Source organism: Eubalaena glacialis, chromosome X (genome assembly GCF_028564815.1).
Source record: "Eubalaena glacialis isolate mEubGla1 chromosome X, mEubGla1.1.hap2.+ XY, whole genome shotgun sequence".
Taxonomy (NCBI): domain Eukaryota; kingdom Metazoa; phylum Chordata; class Mammalia; order Artiodactyla; family Balaenidae; genus Eubalaena; species Eubalaena glacialis.
In genome coordinates, this window is record NC_083736.1 from 53862101 (window position 1) to 53878394 (window position 16294).

Below are 16294 nucleotides of genomic sequence, written 5' to 3' on the forward strand. Positions count from 1 at the left end.
AAGCACGGTAACAACAGTGCTTTTCAGGTAGCTTCGGGGCCGCATCAACGGAGCTTTCATAATGGGAAAACTAGCCTTGTGCCATCAGTCTCTAATTTCTAGGTTGACACGCAGCATACACGCAGGAGCAGAGCTTCCTGCTTCTACGCAGTGTTCTGGTACTGAAACGGGTGCTGAAGCAAGGCCCCTAGGAGTGTTGAAAAGCTTACTACCTTGAAACTAAAGCAGAACAACGATGAAGGCCTCATGGAGCTGCTGCACGCCTCTCGTTTTGCAAGGATAATCAGGGCCTTACTTCGAAGCTTGGGCTCAAGTTGACTTTCACTTTAGGTATAGCGCAGAGCAGGGTGAGCTTCCAACATGGAACTGGAAACCCAAGGTTTCTTAGGAGAAAACTCATTTTCTTCTCAGAACCATGCCGGCAGTGAGGAAAACCCCGGCAACAACAATGCTTTTCAGGTAGCTTCGAGGCCGCATGAACGGAGCTTTCATAATGGGAAAAGAAGCCTTATGCCATCAGTCTCCAATTTCTAGGTTGACACGCAGCATACACGCAGGACCAGAGCTTACTGTCTCTACACAGTGTTCTGGTACCGAAACGGTTGCTTAAGCAAAGTCCCTAGGAGTCTTGGAAAGCTTACTACCGTGAAACTAAAGCAGAACAGCGATGAAGGCCTCATGGAGCTGCTGCACGCCTCCCGTTTTGCCAGCATAATCAGGGCCTTACTTCGAGGCTAGTGCTCACATTGACTTTCACGTTTGGTATAGAGCAGAGCAGGGTGAGCTTCCAACTAGGAACTGGAAGCACAAGGTTTCTTTCGAGAAAACTCATTTTCTTCTATGAACCATGCCGGCTGTAAGTAAAAGCACGGTAACAACAGTGCTTTTCAGGTAGCTTCGGGGCCGCATCAACGGAGCTTTCATAATGGGAAAACTAGCCTTGTGCCATCAGTCTCTAATTTCTAGGTTGACACGCAGCATACACGCAGGAGCAGAGCTTCCTGCTTCTACGCAGTGTTCTGGTACTGAAACGGGTGCTGAAGCAAGGCCCCTAGGAGTGTTGAAAAGCTTACTACCTTGAAACTAAAGCAGAACAACGATGAAGGCCTCATGGAGCTGCTGCACGCCTCTCGTTTTGCAAGGATAATCAGGGCCTTACTTCGAAGCTTGGGCTCAAGTTGACTTTCACTTTAGGTATAGCGCAGAGCAGGGTGAGCTTCCAACATGGAACTGGAAACCCAAGGTTTCTTAGGAGAAAACTCATTTTCTTCTCAGAACCATGCCGGCAGTGAGGAAAACCCCGGCAACAACAATGCTTTTCAGGTAGCTTCGAGGCCGCATGAACGGAGCTTTCATAATGGGAAAAGAAGCCTTATGCCATCAGTCTCCAATTTCTAGGTTGACACGCAGCATACACGCAGGACCAGAGCTTACTGTCTCTACACAGTGTTCTGGTACCGAAACGGTTGCTTAAGCAAAGTCCCTAGGAGTCTTGGAAAGCTTACTACCGTGAAACAAAAGCAGAACAGCGATGAAGGCCTCATGGAGCTGCTGCACGCCTCCCGTTTTGCCAGCATAATCAAGGCCTTACTTCGAGGCTAGTGCTCACATTGACTTTCACGTTTGGTATAGAGCAGAGCAGGGTGAGCTTCCAACTAGGAACTGGAAGCACAAGGTTTCTTTCGAGAAAACTCATTTTCTTCTATGAACCATGCCGGCTGTAAGTAAAAGCACGGTAAAAACAGTGCTTTTCAGGTAGCTTCGGGGCCGCATCAACGGAGCTTTCATAATGGGAAAACTAGCCTTGTGCCATCAGTCTCTAATTTCTAGGTTGACACGCAGCATACACGCAGGAGCAGAGCTTCCTGGTTCTACGCAGTGTTCTGGTACTGAAACGGGTGCTGAAGCAAGGCCCCTAGGAGTGTTGAAAAGCTTACTACCTTGAAACTAAAGCAGAACAACGATGAAGGCCTCATGGAGCTGCTGCACGCCTCTCGTTTTGCAAGGATAATCAGGGCCTTACTTCGAAGCTTGGGCTCACGTTGACTTTCACTTTAGGTATAGCGCAGAGCAGGGTGAGCTTCCAACAAGGAACTGGAAACCCAAGGTTTCTTAGGAGAAAACTCATTTTCTTCTCAGAACCATGCCGGCAGTGAGGAAAACCCCGGCAACAACAATGCTTTTCAGGTAGCTTCGAGGCCGCATGAACGGAGCTTTCATAATGGGAAAAGAAGCCTTATGCCATCAGTCTCCAATTTCTAGGTTGACACGCAGCATACACGCAGGACCAGAGCTTACTGTCTCTACGCAGTGTTCTGGTACCGAAACGGTTGCTTAAGCAAAGTCCCTAGGAGTCTTGGAAAGCTTACTACCGTGAAACTAAAGCAGAACAGCGATGAAGGCCTCATGGAGCTGCTGCACGCCTCCCGTTTTGCCAGCATAATCAGGGCCTTACTTCGAGGCTAGTGCTCACATTGACTTTCACGTTTGGTATAGAGCAGAGCAGGGTGAGCTTCCAACTAGGAACTGGAAGCACAAGGTTTCTTTCGAGAAAACTCATTTTCTTCTATGAACCATGCCGGCTGTAAGTAAAAGCACGGTAACAACAGTGCTTTTCAGGTAGCTTCGGGGCCGCATCAACGGAGCTTTCATAATGGGAAAACTAGCCTTGTGCCATCAGTCTCTAATTTCTAGGTTGACACGCAGCATACACGCAGGAGCAGAGCTTCCTGGTTCTACGCAGTGTTCTGGTACTGAAACGGGTGCTGAAGCAAGGCCCCTAGGAGTGTTGAAAAGCTTACTACCTTGAAACTAAAGCAGAACAACGATGAAGGCCTCATGGAGCTGCTGCACGCCTCTCGTTTTGCAAGGATAATCAGGGCCTTACTTCGAAGCTTGGGCTCACGTTGACTTTCACTTTAGGTATAGCGCAGAGCAGGGTGAGCTTCCAACAAGGAACTGGAAACCCAAGGTTTCTTAGGAGAAAACTCATTTTCTTCTCAGAACCATGCCGGCAGTGAGGAAAACCCCGGCAACAACAATGCTTTTCAGGTAGCTTCGAGGCCGCATGAACGGAGCTTTCATAATGGGAAAAGAAGCCTTATGCCATCAGTCTCCAATTTCTAGGTTGACACGCAGCATACACGCAGGACCAGAGCTTACTGTCTCTACACAGTGTTCTGGTACAGAAACGGTTGCTTAAGCAAAGTCCCTAGGAGTCTTGGAAAGCTTACTACCGTGAAACAAAAGCAGAACAGCGATGAAGGCCTCATGGAGCTGCTGCACGCCTCCCGTTTTGCCAGCATAATCAAGGCCTTACTTCGAGGCTAGTGCTCACATTGACTTTCACGTTTGGTATAGAGCAGAGCAGGGTGAGCTTCCAACTAGGAACTGGAAGCACAAGGTTTCTTTCGAGAAAACTCATTTTCTTCTATGAACCATGCCGGCTGTAAGTAAAAGCACGGTAAAAACAGTGCTTTTCAGGTAGCTTCGGGGCCGCATCAACGGAGCTTTCATAATGGGAAAACTAGCCTTGTGCCATCAGTCTCTAATTTCTAGGTTGACACGCAGCATACACGCAGGAGCAGAGCTTCCTGGTTCTACGCAGTGTTCTGGTACTGAAACGGGTGCTGAAGCAAGGCCCCTAGGAGTGTTGAAAAGCTTACTACCTTGAAACTAAAGCAGAACAACGATGAAGGCCTCATGGAGCTGCTGCACGCCTCTCGTTTTGCAAGGATAATCAGGGCCTTACTTCGAAGCTTGGGCTCACGTTGACTTTCACTTTAGGTATAGCGCAGAGCAGGGTGAGCTTCCAACAAGGAACTGGAAACCCAAGGTTTCTTAGGAGAAAAACTCATTTTCTTCTCAGAACCATGCCGGCAGTGAGGAAAACCCCGGCAACAACAATGCTTTTCAGGTAGCTTCGAGGCCGCATGAACGGAGCTTTCATAATGGGAAAAGAAGCCTTATGCCATCAGTCTCCAATTTCTAGGTTGACACGCAGCATACACGCAGGACCAGAGCTTACTGTCTCTACGCAGTGTTCTGGTACCGAAACGGTTGCTTAAGCAAAGTCCCTAGGAGTCTTGGAAAGCTTACTACCGTGAAACTAAAGCAGAACAGCGATGAAGGCCTCATGGAGCTGCTGCACGCCTCCCGTTTCGCCAGCATAATCAGGGCCTTACTTCGAGGCTAGTGCTCACATTGACTTTCACGTTTGGTATAGAGCAGAGCAGGGTGAGCTTCCAACTAGGAACTGGAAGCACAAGGTTTCTTTCGAGAAAACTCATTTTCTTCTATGAACCATGCCGGCTGTAAGTAAAAGCACGGTAACAACAGTGCTTTTCAGGTAGCTTCGGGGCCGCATCAACGGAGCTTTCATAATGGGAAAACTAGCCTTGTGCCATCAGTCTCTAATTTCTAGGTTGACACGCAGCATACACGCAGGAGCAGAGCTTCCTGGTTCTACGCAGTGTTCTGGTACTGAAACGGGTGTTGAAGCAAGGCCCCTAGGAGTGTTGAAAAGCTTACTACCTTGAAACTAAAGCAGAACAACGATGAAGGCCTCATGGAGCTGCTGCACGCCTCTCGTTTTGCAAGGATAATCAGGGCCTTACTTCGAAGCTTGGGCTCACGTTGACTTTCACTTTAGGTATAGCGCAGAGCAGGGTGAGCTTCCAACAAGGAACTGGAAACCCAAGGTTTCTTAGGAGAAAACTCATTTTCTTCTCAGAACCATGCCGGCAGTGTGGAAAACCCCGGCAACAACAATGCTTTTCAGGTAGCTTCGAGGCCGCATGAACGGAGCTTTCATAATGGGAAAAGAAGCCTTATGCCATCAGTCTCCAATTTCTAGGTTGACACGCAGCATACACGCAGGACCAGAGCTTACTGTCTCTACGCAGTGTTCTGGTACCGAAACGGTTGCTTAAGCAAAGTCCCTAGGAGTCTTGGAAAGCTTACTACCGTGAAACTAAAGCAGAACAGCGATGAAGGCCTCATGGAGCTGCTGCACGCCTCCCGTTTTGCCAGCATAATCAGGGCCTTACTTCGAGGTTAGTGCTCACATTGACTTTCACGTTTGGTATAGAACAGAGCAGGGTGAGCTTCCAACTAGGAACTGGAAGCACAAGGTTTCTTTCGAGAAAACTCATTTTCTTCTATGAACCATGCCGGCTGTAAGTAAAAGCACGGTAACAACAGTGCTTTTCAGGTAGCTTCGGGGCCGCATCAACGGAGCTTTCATAATGGGAAAACTAGCCTTGTGCCATCAGTCTCTAATTTCTAGGTTGACACGCAGCATACACGCAGGAGCAGAGCTTCCTGGTTCTACGCAGTGTTCTGGTACTGAAACGGGTGCTGAAGCAAGGCCCCTAGGAGTGTTGAAAAGCTTACTACCTTGAAACTAAAGCAGAACAACGATGAAGGCCTCATGGAGCTGCTGCACGCCTCTCGTTTTGCAAGGATAATCAGGGCCTTACTTCGAAGCTTGGGCTCAAGTTGACTTTCACTTTAGGTATAGCGCAGAGCAGGGTGAGCTTCCAACATGGAACTGGAAACCCAAGGTTTCTTAGGAGAAAACTCATTTTCTTCTCAGAACCATGCCGGCAGTGAGGAAAACCCCGGCAACAACAATGCTTTTCAGGTAGCTTCGAGGCCGCATGAACGGAGCTTTCATAATGGGAAAAGAAGCCTTATGCCATCAGTCTCCAATTTCTAGGTTGACACGCAGCATACACGCAGGACCAGAGCTTACTGTCTCTACGCAGTGTTCTGGTACCGAAACGGTTGCTTAAGCAAAGTCCCTAGGAGTCTTGGAAAGCTTACTACCGTGAAACTAAAGCAGAACAGCGATGAAGGCCTCATGGAGCTGCTGCACGCCTCCCGTTTTGCCAGCATAATCAGGGCCTTACTTCGAGGCTAGTGCTCACATTGACTTTCACGTTTGGTATAGAGCAGAGCAGGGTGAGCTTCCAACTAGGAACTGGAAGCACAAGGTTTCTTTCGAGAAAACTCATTTTCTTCTATGAACCATGCCGGCTGTAAGTAAAAGCACGGTAACAACAGTGCTTTTCAGGTAGCTTCGGGGCCGCATCAACGGAGCTTTCATAATGGGAAAACTAGCCTTGTGCCATCAGTCTCTAATTTCTAGGTTGACACGCAGCATACACGCAGGAGCAGAGCTTCCTGGTTCTACGCAGTGTTCTGGTACTGAAACGGGTGCTGAAGCAAGGCCCCTAGGAGTGTTGAAAAGCTTACTACCTTGAAACTAAAGCAGAACAACGATGAAGGCCTCATGGAGCTGCTGCACGCCTCTCGTTTTGCAAGGATAATCAGGGCCTTACTTCGAAGCTTGGGCTCACGTTGACTTTCACTTTAGGTATAGCGCAGAGCAGGGTGAGCTTCCAACAAGGAACTGGAAACCCAAGGTTTCTTAGGAGAAAACTCATTTTCTTCTCAGAACCATGCCGGCAGTGAGGAAAACCCCGGCAACAACAATGCTTTTCAGGTAGCTTCGAGGCCGCATGAACGGAGCTTTCATAATGGGAAAAGAAGCCTTATGCCATCAGTCTCCAATTTCTAGGTTGACACGCAGCATACACGCAGGACCAGAGCTTACTGTCTCTACGCAGTGTTCTGGTACCGAAACGGTTGCTTAAGCAAAGTCCCTAGGAGTCTTGGAAAGCTTACTACCGTGAAACTAAAGCAGAACAGCGATGAAGGCCTCATGGAGCTGCTGCACGCCTCCCGTTTCGCCAGCATAATCAGGGCCTTACTTCGAGGCTAGTGCTCACATTGACTTTCACGTTTGGTATAGAGCAGAGCAGGGTGAGCTTCCAACTAGGAACTGGAAGCACAAGGTTTCTTTCGAGAAAACTCATTTTCTTCTATGAACCATGCCGGCTGTAAGTAAAAGCACGGTAACAACAGTGCTTTTCAGGTAGCTTCGGGGCCGCATCAACGGAGCTTTCATAATGGGAAAACTAGCCTTGTGCCATCAGTCTCTAATTTCTAGGTTGACACGCAGCATACACGCAGGAGCAGAGCTTCCTGGTTCTACGCAGTGTTCTGGTACTGAAACGGGTGTTGAAGCAAGGCCCCTAGGAGTGTTGAAAAGCTTACTACCTTGAAACTAAAGCAGAACAACGATGAAGGCCTCATGGAGCTGCTGCACGCCTCTCGTTTTGCAAGGATAATCAGGGCCTTACTTCGAAGCTTGGGCTCACGTTGACTTTCACTTTAGGTATAGCGCAGAGCAGGGTGAGCTTCCAACAAGGAACTGGAAACCCAAGGTTTCTTAGGAGAAAACTCATTTTCTTCTCAGAACCATGCCGGCAGTGTGGAAAACCCCGGCAACAACAATGCTTTTCAGGTAGCTTCGAGGCCGCATGAACGGAGCTTTCATAATGGGAAAAGAAGCCTTATGCCATCAGTCTCCAATTTCTAGGTTGACACGCAGCATACACGCAGGACCAGAGCTTACTGTCTCTACGCAGTGTTCTGGTACCGAAACGGTTGCTTAAGCAAAGTCCCTAGGAGTCTTGGAAAGCTTACTACCGTGAAACTAAAGCAGAACAGCGATGAAGGCCTCATGGAGCTGCTGCACGCCTCCCGTTTTGCCAGCATAATCAGGGCCTTACTTCGAGGTTAGTGCTCACATTGACTTTCACGTTTGGTATAGAACAGAGCAGGGTGAGCTTCCAACTAGGAACTGGAAGCACAAGGTTTCTTTCGAGAAAACTCATTTTCTTCTATGAACCATGCCGGCTGTAAGTAAAAGCACGGTAACAACAGTGTTTTTCAGGTAGCTTCGGGGCCACATCAACGGAGCTTTCATAATGGGAAAACTAGCCTTGTGCCATCAGTCTCTAATTTCTAGGTTGACACGCAGCATACACGCAGGAGCAGAGCTTCCTGGTTCTACGCAGTGTTCTGGTACTGAAACGGGTGCTGAAGCAAGGCCCCTAGGAGTGTTGAAAAGCTTACTACCTTGAAACTAAAGCAGAACAACGATGAAGGCCTCATGGAGCTGCTGCACGCCTCTCGTTTTGCAAGGATAATCAGGGCCTTACTTCGAAGCTTGGGCTCAAGTTGACTTTCACTTTAGGTATAGCGCAGAGCAGGGTGAGCTTCCAACATGGAACTGGAAACCCAAGGTTTCTTAGGAGAAAACTCATTTTCTTCTCAGAACCATGCCGGCAGTGAGGAAAACCCCGGCAACAACAATGCTTTTCAGGTAGCTTCGAGGCCGCATGAACGGAGCTTTCATAATGGGAAAAGAAGCCTTATGCCATCAGTCTCCAATTTCTAGGTTGACACGCAGCATACACGCAGGACCAGAGCTTACTGTCTCTACGCAGTGTTCTGGTACCGAAACGGTTGCTTAAGCAAAGTCCCTAGGAGTCTTGGAAAGCTTACTACCGTGAAACTAAAGCAGAACAGCGATGAAGGCCTCATGGAGCTGCTGCACGCCTCCCGTTTTGCCAGCATAATCAGGGCCTTACTTCGAGGCTAGTGCTCACATTGACTTTCACGTTTGGTATAGAGCAGAGCAGGGTGAGCTTCCAACTAGGAACTGGAAGCACAAGGTTTCTTTCGAGAAAACTCATTTTCTTCTATGAACCATGCCGGCTGTAAGTAAAAGCACGGTAACAACAGTGCTTTTCAGGTAGCTTCGGGGCCGCATCAACGGAGCTTTCATAATGGGAAAACTAGCCTTGTGCCATCAGTCTCTAATTTCTAGGTTGACACGCAGCATACACGCAGGAGCAGAGCTTCCTGGTTCTACGCAGTGTTCTGGTACTGAAACGGGTGCTGAAGCAAGGCCCCTAGGAGTGTTGAAAAGCTTACTACCTTGAAACTAAAGCAGAACAACGATGAAGGCCTCATGGAGCTGCTGCACGCCTCTCGTTTTGCAAGGATAATCAGGGCCTTACTTCGAAGCTTGGGCTCACGTTGACTTTCACTTTAGGTATAGCGCAGAGCAGGGTGAGCTTCCAACAAGGAACTGGAAACCCAAGGTTTCTTAGGAGAAAACTCATTTTCTTCTCAGAACCATGCCGGCAGTGAGGAAAACCCCGGCAACAACAATGCTTTTCAGGTAGCTTCGAGGCCGCATGAACGGAGCTTTCATAATGGGAAAAGAAGCCTTATGCCATCAGTCTCCAATTTCTAGGTTGACACGCAGCATACACGCAGGACCAGAGCTTACTGTCTCTACGCAGTGTTCTGGTACCGAAACGGTTGCTTAAGCAAAGTCCCTAGGAGTCTTGGAAAGCTTACTACCGTGAAACTAAAGCAGAACAGCGATGAAGGCCTCATGGAGCTGCTGCACGCCTCCCGTTTCGCCAGCATAATCAGGGCCTTACTTCGAGGCTAGTGCTCACATTGACTTTCACGTTTGGTATAGAGCAGAGCAGGGTGAGCTTCCAACTAGGAACTGGAAGCACAAGGTTTCTTTCGAGAAAACTCATTTTCTTCTATGAACCATGCCGGCTGTAAGTAAAAGCACGGTAACAACAGTGCTTTTCAGGTAGCTTCGGGGCCGCATCAACGGAGCTTTCATAATGGGAAAACTAGCCTTGTGCCATCAGTCTCTAATTTCTAGATTGACACGCAGCATACACGCAGGAGCAGAGCTTCCTGGTTCTACGCAGTGTTCTGGTACTGAAACGGGTGCTGAAGCAAGGCCCCTAGGAGTGTTGAAAAGCTTACTACCTTGAAACTAAAGCAGAACAACGATGAAGGCCTCATGGAGCTGCTGCACGCCTCTCGTTTTGCAAGGATAATCAGGGCCTTACTTCGAAGCTTGGGCTCACGTTGACTTTCACTTTAGGTATAGCGCAGAGCAGGGTGAGCTTCCAACAAGGAACTGGAAACCCAAGGTTTCTTAGGAGAAAACTCATTTTCTTCTCAGAACCATGCCGGCAGTGTGGAAAACCCCGGCAACAACAATGCTTTTCAGGTAGCTTCGAGGCCGCATGAACGGAGCTTTCATAATGGGAAAAGAAGCCTTATGCCATCAGTCTCCAATTTCTAGGTTGACACGCAGCATACACGCAGGACCAGAGCTTACTGTCTCTACGCAGTGTTCTGGTACCGAAACGGTTGCTTAAGCAAAGTCCCTAGGAGTCTTGGAAAGCTTACTACCGTGAAACTAAAGCAGAACAGCGATGAAGGCCTCATGGAGCTGCTGCACGCCTCCCGTTTTGCCAGCATAATCAGGGCCTTACTTCGAGGTTAGTGCTCACATTGACTTTCACGTTTGGTATAGAACAGAGCAGGGTGAGCTTCCAACTAGGAACTGGAAGCACAAGGTTTCTTTCGAGAAAACTCATTTTCTTCTATGAACCATGCCGGCTGTAAGTAAAAGCACGGTAACAACAGTGTTTTTCAGGTAGCTTCGGGGCCGCATCAACGGAGCTTTCATAATGGGAAAACTAGCCTTGTGCCATCAGTCTCTAATTTCTAGGTTGACACGCAGCATACACGCAGGAGCAGAGCTTCCTGGTTCTACGCAGTGTTCTGGTACTGAAACGGGTGCTGAAGCAAGGCCCCTAGGAGTGTTGAAAAGCTTACTACCTTGAAACTAAAGCAGAACAACGATGAAGGCCTCATGGAGCTGCTGCACGCCTCTCGTTTTGCAAGGATAATCAGGGCCTTACTTCGAAGCTTGGGCTCACGTTGACTTTCACTTTAGGTATAGCGCAGAGCAGGGTGAGCTTCCAACAAGGAACTGGAAACCCAAGGTTTCTTAGGAGAAAACTCATTTTCTTCTCAGAACCATGCCGGCAGTGAGGAAAACCCCGGCAACAACAATGCTTTTCAGGTAGCTTCGAGGCCGCATGAACGGAGCTTTCATAATGGGAAAAGAAGCCTTATGCCATCAGTCTCCAATTTCTAGGTTGACACGCAGCATACACGCAGGACCAGAGCTTACTGTCTCTACGCAGTGTTCTGGTACCGAAACGGTTGCTTAAGCAAAGTCCCTAGGAGTCTTGGAAAGCTTACTACCGTGAAACTAAAGCAGAACAGCGATGAAGGCCTCATGGAGCTGCTGCACGCCTCCCGTTTTGCCAGCATAATCAGGGCCTTACTTCGAGGCTAGTGCTCACATTGACTTTCACGTTTGGTATAGAGCAGAGCAGGGTGAGCTTCCAACTAGGAACTGGAAGCACAAGGTTTCTTTCGAGAAAACTCATTTTCTTCTATGAACCATGCCGGCTGTAAGTAAAAGCACGGTAAAAACAGTGCTTTTCAGGTAGCTTCGGGGCCGCATCAACGGAGCTTTCATAATGGGAAAACTAGCCTTGTGCCATCAGTCTCTAATTTCTAGGTTGACACGCAGCATACACGCAGGAGCAGAGCTTCCTGGTTCTACGCAGTGTTCTGGTACTGAAACGGGTGCTGAAGCAAGGCCCCTAGGAGTGTTGAAAAGCTTACTACCTTGAAACTAAAGCAGAACAACGATGAAGGCCTCATGGAGCTGCTGCACGCCTCTCGTTTTGCAAGGATAATCAGGGCCTTACTTCGAAGCTTGGGCTCACGTTGACTTTCACTTTAGGTATAGCGCAGAGCAGGGTGAGCTTCCAACAAGGAACTGGAAACCCAAGGTTTCTTAGGAGAAAACTCATTTTCTTCTCAGAACCATGCCGGCAGTGAGGAAAACCCCGGCAACAACAATGCTTTTCAGGTAGCTTCGAGGCCGCATGAACGGAGCTTTCATAATGGGAAAAGAAGCCTTATGCCATCAGTCTCCAATTTCTAGGTTGACACGCAGCATACACGCAGGACCAGAGCTTACTGTCTCTACGCAGTGTTCTGGTACCGAAACGGTTGCTTAAGCAAAGTCCCTAGGAGTCTTGGAAAGCTTACTACCGTGAAACAAAAGCAGAACAGCGATGAAGGCCTCATGGAGCTGCTGCACGCCTCCCGTTTTGCCAGCATAATCAGGGCCTTACTTCGAGGCTAGTGCTCACATTGACTTTCACGTTTGGTATAGAGCAGAGCAGGGTGAGCTTCCAACTAGGAACTGGAAGCACAAGGTTTCTTTCGAGAAAACTCATTTTCTTCTATGAACCATGCCGGCTGTAAGTAAAAGCACGGTAACAACAGTGCTTTTCAGGTAGCTTCGGGGCCGCATCAACGGAGCTTTCATAATGGGAAAACTAGCCTTGTGCCATCAGTCTCTAATTTCTAGGTTGACACGCAGCATACACGCAGGAGCAGAGCTTCCTGGTTCTACGCAGTGTTCTGGTACTGAAACGGGTGCTGAAGCAAGGCCCCTAGGAGTGTTGAAAAGCTTACTACCTTGAAACTAAAGCAGAACAACGATGAAGGCCTCATGGAGCTGCTGCACGCCTCTCGTTTTGCAAGGATAATCAGGGCCTTACTTCGAAGCTTGGGCTCACGTTGACTTTCACTTTAGGTATAGAGCAGAGCAGGGTGAGCTTCCAACAAGGAACTGGAAACCCAAGGTTTCTTAGGAGAAAACTCATTTTCTTCTCAGAACCATGCCGGCAGTGTGGAAAACCCCGGCAACAACAATGCTTTTCAGGTAGCTTCGACGCCGCATGAACGGAGCTTTCATAATGGGAAAAGAAGCCTTATGCCATCAGTCTCCAATTTCTAGGTTGACACGCAGCATACACGCAGGACCAGAGCTTACTGTCTCTACACAGTGTTCTGGTACAGAAACGGTTGCTTAAGCAAAGTCCCTAGGAGTCTTGGAAAGCTTACTACCGTGAAACAAAAGCAGAACAGCGATGAAGGCCTCATGGAGCTGCTGCACGCCTCCCGTTTTGCCAGCATAATCAGGGCCTTACTTCGAGGCTAGTTCTCACATTGACTTTCACGTTTGGTATAGAGCAGAGCAGGGTGAGCTTCCAACTAGGAACTGGAAGCACAAGGTTTCTTTCGAGAAAACTCATTTTCTTCTATGAACCATGCCGGCTGTAAGTAAAAGCACGGTAAAAACAGTGCTTTTCAGGTAGCTTCGGGGCCGCATCAACGGAGCTTTCATAATGGGAAAACTAGCCTTGTGCCATCAGTCTCTAATTTCTGGGTTGACACGCAGCATACACGCAGGAGCAGAGCTTCCTGGTTCTACGCAGTGTTCTGGTACTGAAACGGGTGCTGAAGCAAGGCCCCTAGGAGTGTTGAAAAGCTTACTACCTTGAAACTAAAGCAGAACAACGATGAAGGCCTCATGGAGCTGCTGCACGCCTCTTGTTTTGCAAGGATAATCAGGGCCTTACTTCGAAGCTTGGGCTCACGTTGACTTTCACTTTAGGTATAGCGCAGAGTAGGGTGAGCTTTCAACAAGGAACTGGAAACCCAAGGTTTCTTAGGAGAAAACTCATTTTCTTCTCAGAACCATGCCGGCAGTGAGGAAAACCCCGGCAACAACAATGCTTTTCAGGTAGCTTCGAGGCCGCATGAACGGAGCTTTCATAATGGGAAAAGAAGCCTTATGCCATCAGTCTCCAATTTCTAGGTTGACACGCAGCATACACGCAGGACCAGAGCTTACTGTGTCTACGCAGTGTTCTGGTACCAAAACGGTTGCTTAAGCAAAGTCCCTAGGAATGTTGGAAAGCTTACTACCGTGAAACTAAAGCAGAACAGCGATGAAGGCCTCATGGAGCTGCTGCACGCCTCCCGTTTTGCCAGCATAATCAGGGCCTTACTTCGAGGCTAGTGCTCACATTGACTTTCACGTTTGGTATAGAGCAGAGCAGGGTGAGCTTCCAACTAGGAACTGGAAGCACAAGGTTTCTTTCGAGAAAACTCATTTTCTTCTATGAACCATGCCGGCTGTAAGTAAAAGCACGGTAACAACAGTGCTTTTCAGGTAGCTTCGGGGCCGCATCAACGGAGCTTTCATAATGGGAAAACTAGCCTTGTGCCATCAGGCTCTAATTTCTAGGTTGACACGCAGCATACAGGCAGGAGCAGTGCTTCCTGGTTCTACGCAGTGTTCTGGTACTGAAACGGGTGCTGAAGCAAGGCCCCTAGGAGTGTTGAAAAGCTTACTACCTTGAAACTAAAGCAGAACAACGATGAAGGCCTCATGGAGCTGCTGCAAGCCTCTCGTTTTGCAAGGATAATCAGGGCCTTACTTCGAAGCTTGGGCTCACGTTGACTTTCACTTTAGGTATAGAGCAGAGCAGGGTGAGCTTCCAACAAGGAACTGGAAACCCAAGGTTTCTTAGGAGAAAACTCATTTTCTTCTCAGAACCATGCCGGCAGTGAGGAAAACCCCGGCAACAACAATGCTTTTCAGGTAGCTTCGAGGCCGCATGAACGGAGCTTTCATAATGGGAAAAGAAGCCTTATGCCATCAGTCTCCAATTTCTAGGTTGACACGCAGCATACACGCAGGACCAGAGCTTACTGTCTCTACGCAGTGTTCTGGTACCGAAACGGTTGCTTAAGCAAAGTCCCTAGGAGTCTTGGAAAGCTTACTACCGTGAAACAAAAGCAGAACAGCGATGAAGGCCTCATGGAGCTGCTGCACGCCTCCCGTTTTGCCAGCATAATCAGGGCCTTACTTCGAGGCTAGTGCTCACATTGACTTTCACGTTTGGTATAGAGCAGAGCAGGGTGAGCTTCCAACTAGGAACTGGAAGCACAAGGTTTCTTTCGAGAAAACTCATTTTCTTCTATGAACCATGCCGGCTGTAAGTAAAAGCACGGTAACAACAGTGCTTTTCAGGTAGCTTCGGGGCCGCATCAACGGAGCTTTCATAATGGGAAAACTAGCCTTGTGCCATCAGTCTCTAATTTCTAGGTTGACACGCAGCATACACGCAGGAGCAGAGCTTCCTGGTTCTACGCAGTGTTCTGGTACTGAAACGGGTGCTGAAGCAAGGCCCCTAGGAGTGTTGAAAAGCTTACTACCTTGAAACTAAAGCAGAACAACGATGAAGGCCTCATGGAGCTGCTGCACGCCTCTCGTTTTGCAAGGATAATCAGGGCCTTACTTCGAAGCTTGGGCTCAAGTTGACTTTCACTTTAGGTATAGCGCAGAGCAGGGTGAGCTTCCAACATGGAACTGGAAACCCAAGGTTTCTTAGGAGAAAACTCATTTTCTTCTCAGAACCATGCCGGCAGTGAGGAAAACCCCGGCAACAACAATGCTTTTCAGGTAGCTTCGAGGCCGCATGAACGGAGCTTTCATAATGGGAAAAGAAGCCTTATGCCATCAGTCTCCAATTTCTAGGTTGACACGCAGCATACACGCAGGACCAGAGCTTACTGTCTCTACACAGTGTTCTGGTACAGAAACGGTTGCTTAAGCAAAGTCCCTAGGAGTCTTGGAAAGCTTACTACCGTGAAACAAAAGCAGAACAGCGATGAAGGCCTCATGGAGCTGCTGCACACCTCCCGTTTTGCCAGCATAATCAAGGCCTTACTTCGAGGCTAGTGCTCACATTGACTTTCACGTTTGGTATAGAGCAGAGCAGGGTGAGCTTCCAACTAGGAACTGGAAGCACAAGGTTTCTTTCGAGAAAACTCATTTTCTTCTATGAACCATGCCGGCTGTAAGTAAAAGCACGGTAACAACAGTGCTTTTCAGGTAGCTTCGGGGCCGCATCAACGGAGCTTTCATAATGGGAAAACTAGCCTTGTGCCATCAGTCTCTAATTTCTAGGTTGACACGCAGCATACACGCAGGAGCAGAGCTTCCTGGTTCTACGCAGTGTTCTGGTACTGAAACGGGTGCTGAAGCAAGGCCCCTAGGAGTGTTGAAAAGCTTACTACCTTGAAACTAAAGCAGAACAACGATGAAGGCCTCATGGAGCTGCTGCACGCCTCTCGTTTTGCAAGGATAATCAGGGCCTTACTTCGAAGCTTGGGCTCACGTTGACTTTCACTTTAGGTATAGCGCAGAGCAGGGTGAGCTTCCAACAAGGAACTGGAAACCCAAGGTTTCTTAGGAGAAAACTCATTTTCTTCTCAGAACCATGCCGGCAGTGAGGAAAACCCCGGCAACAACAATGCTTTTCAGGTAGCTTCGAGGCCGCATGAACGGAGCTTTCATAATGGGAAAAGAAGCCTTATGCCATCAGTCTCCAATTTCTAGGTTGACACGCAGCATACACGCAGGACCAGAGCTTACTGTCTCTACGCAGTGTTCTGGTACCGAAACGGTTGCTTAAGCAAAGTCCCTAGGAGTCTTGGAAAGCTTACTACCGTGAAACTAAAGCAGAACAGCGATGAAGGCCTCATGGAGCTGCTGCACGCCTCCCGTTTTGCCAGCATAATCAGGGCCTTACTTCGAGGCTAGTGC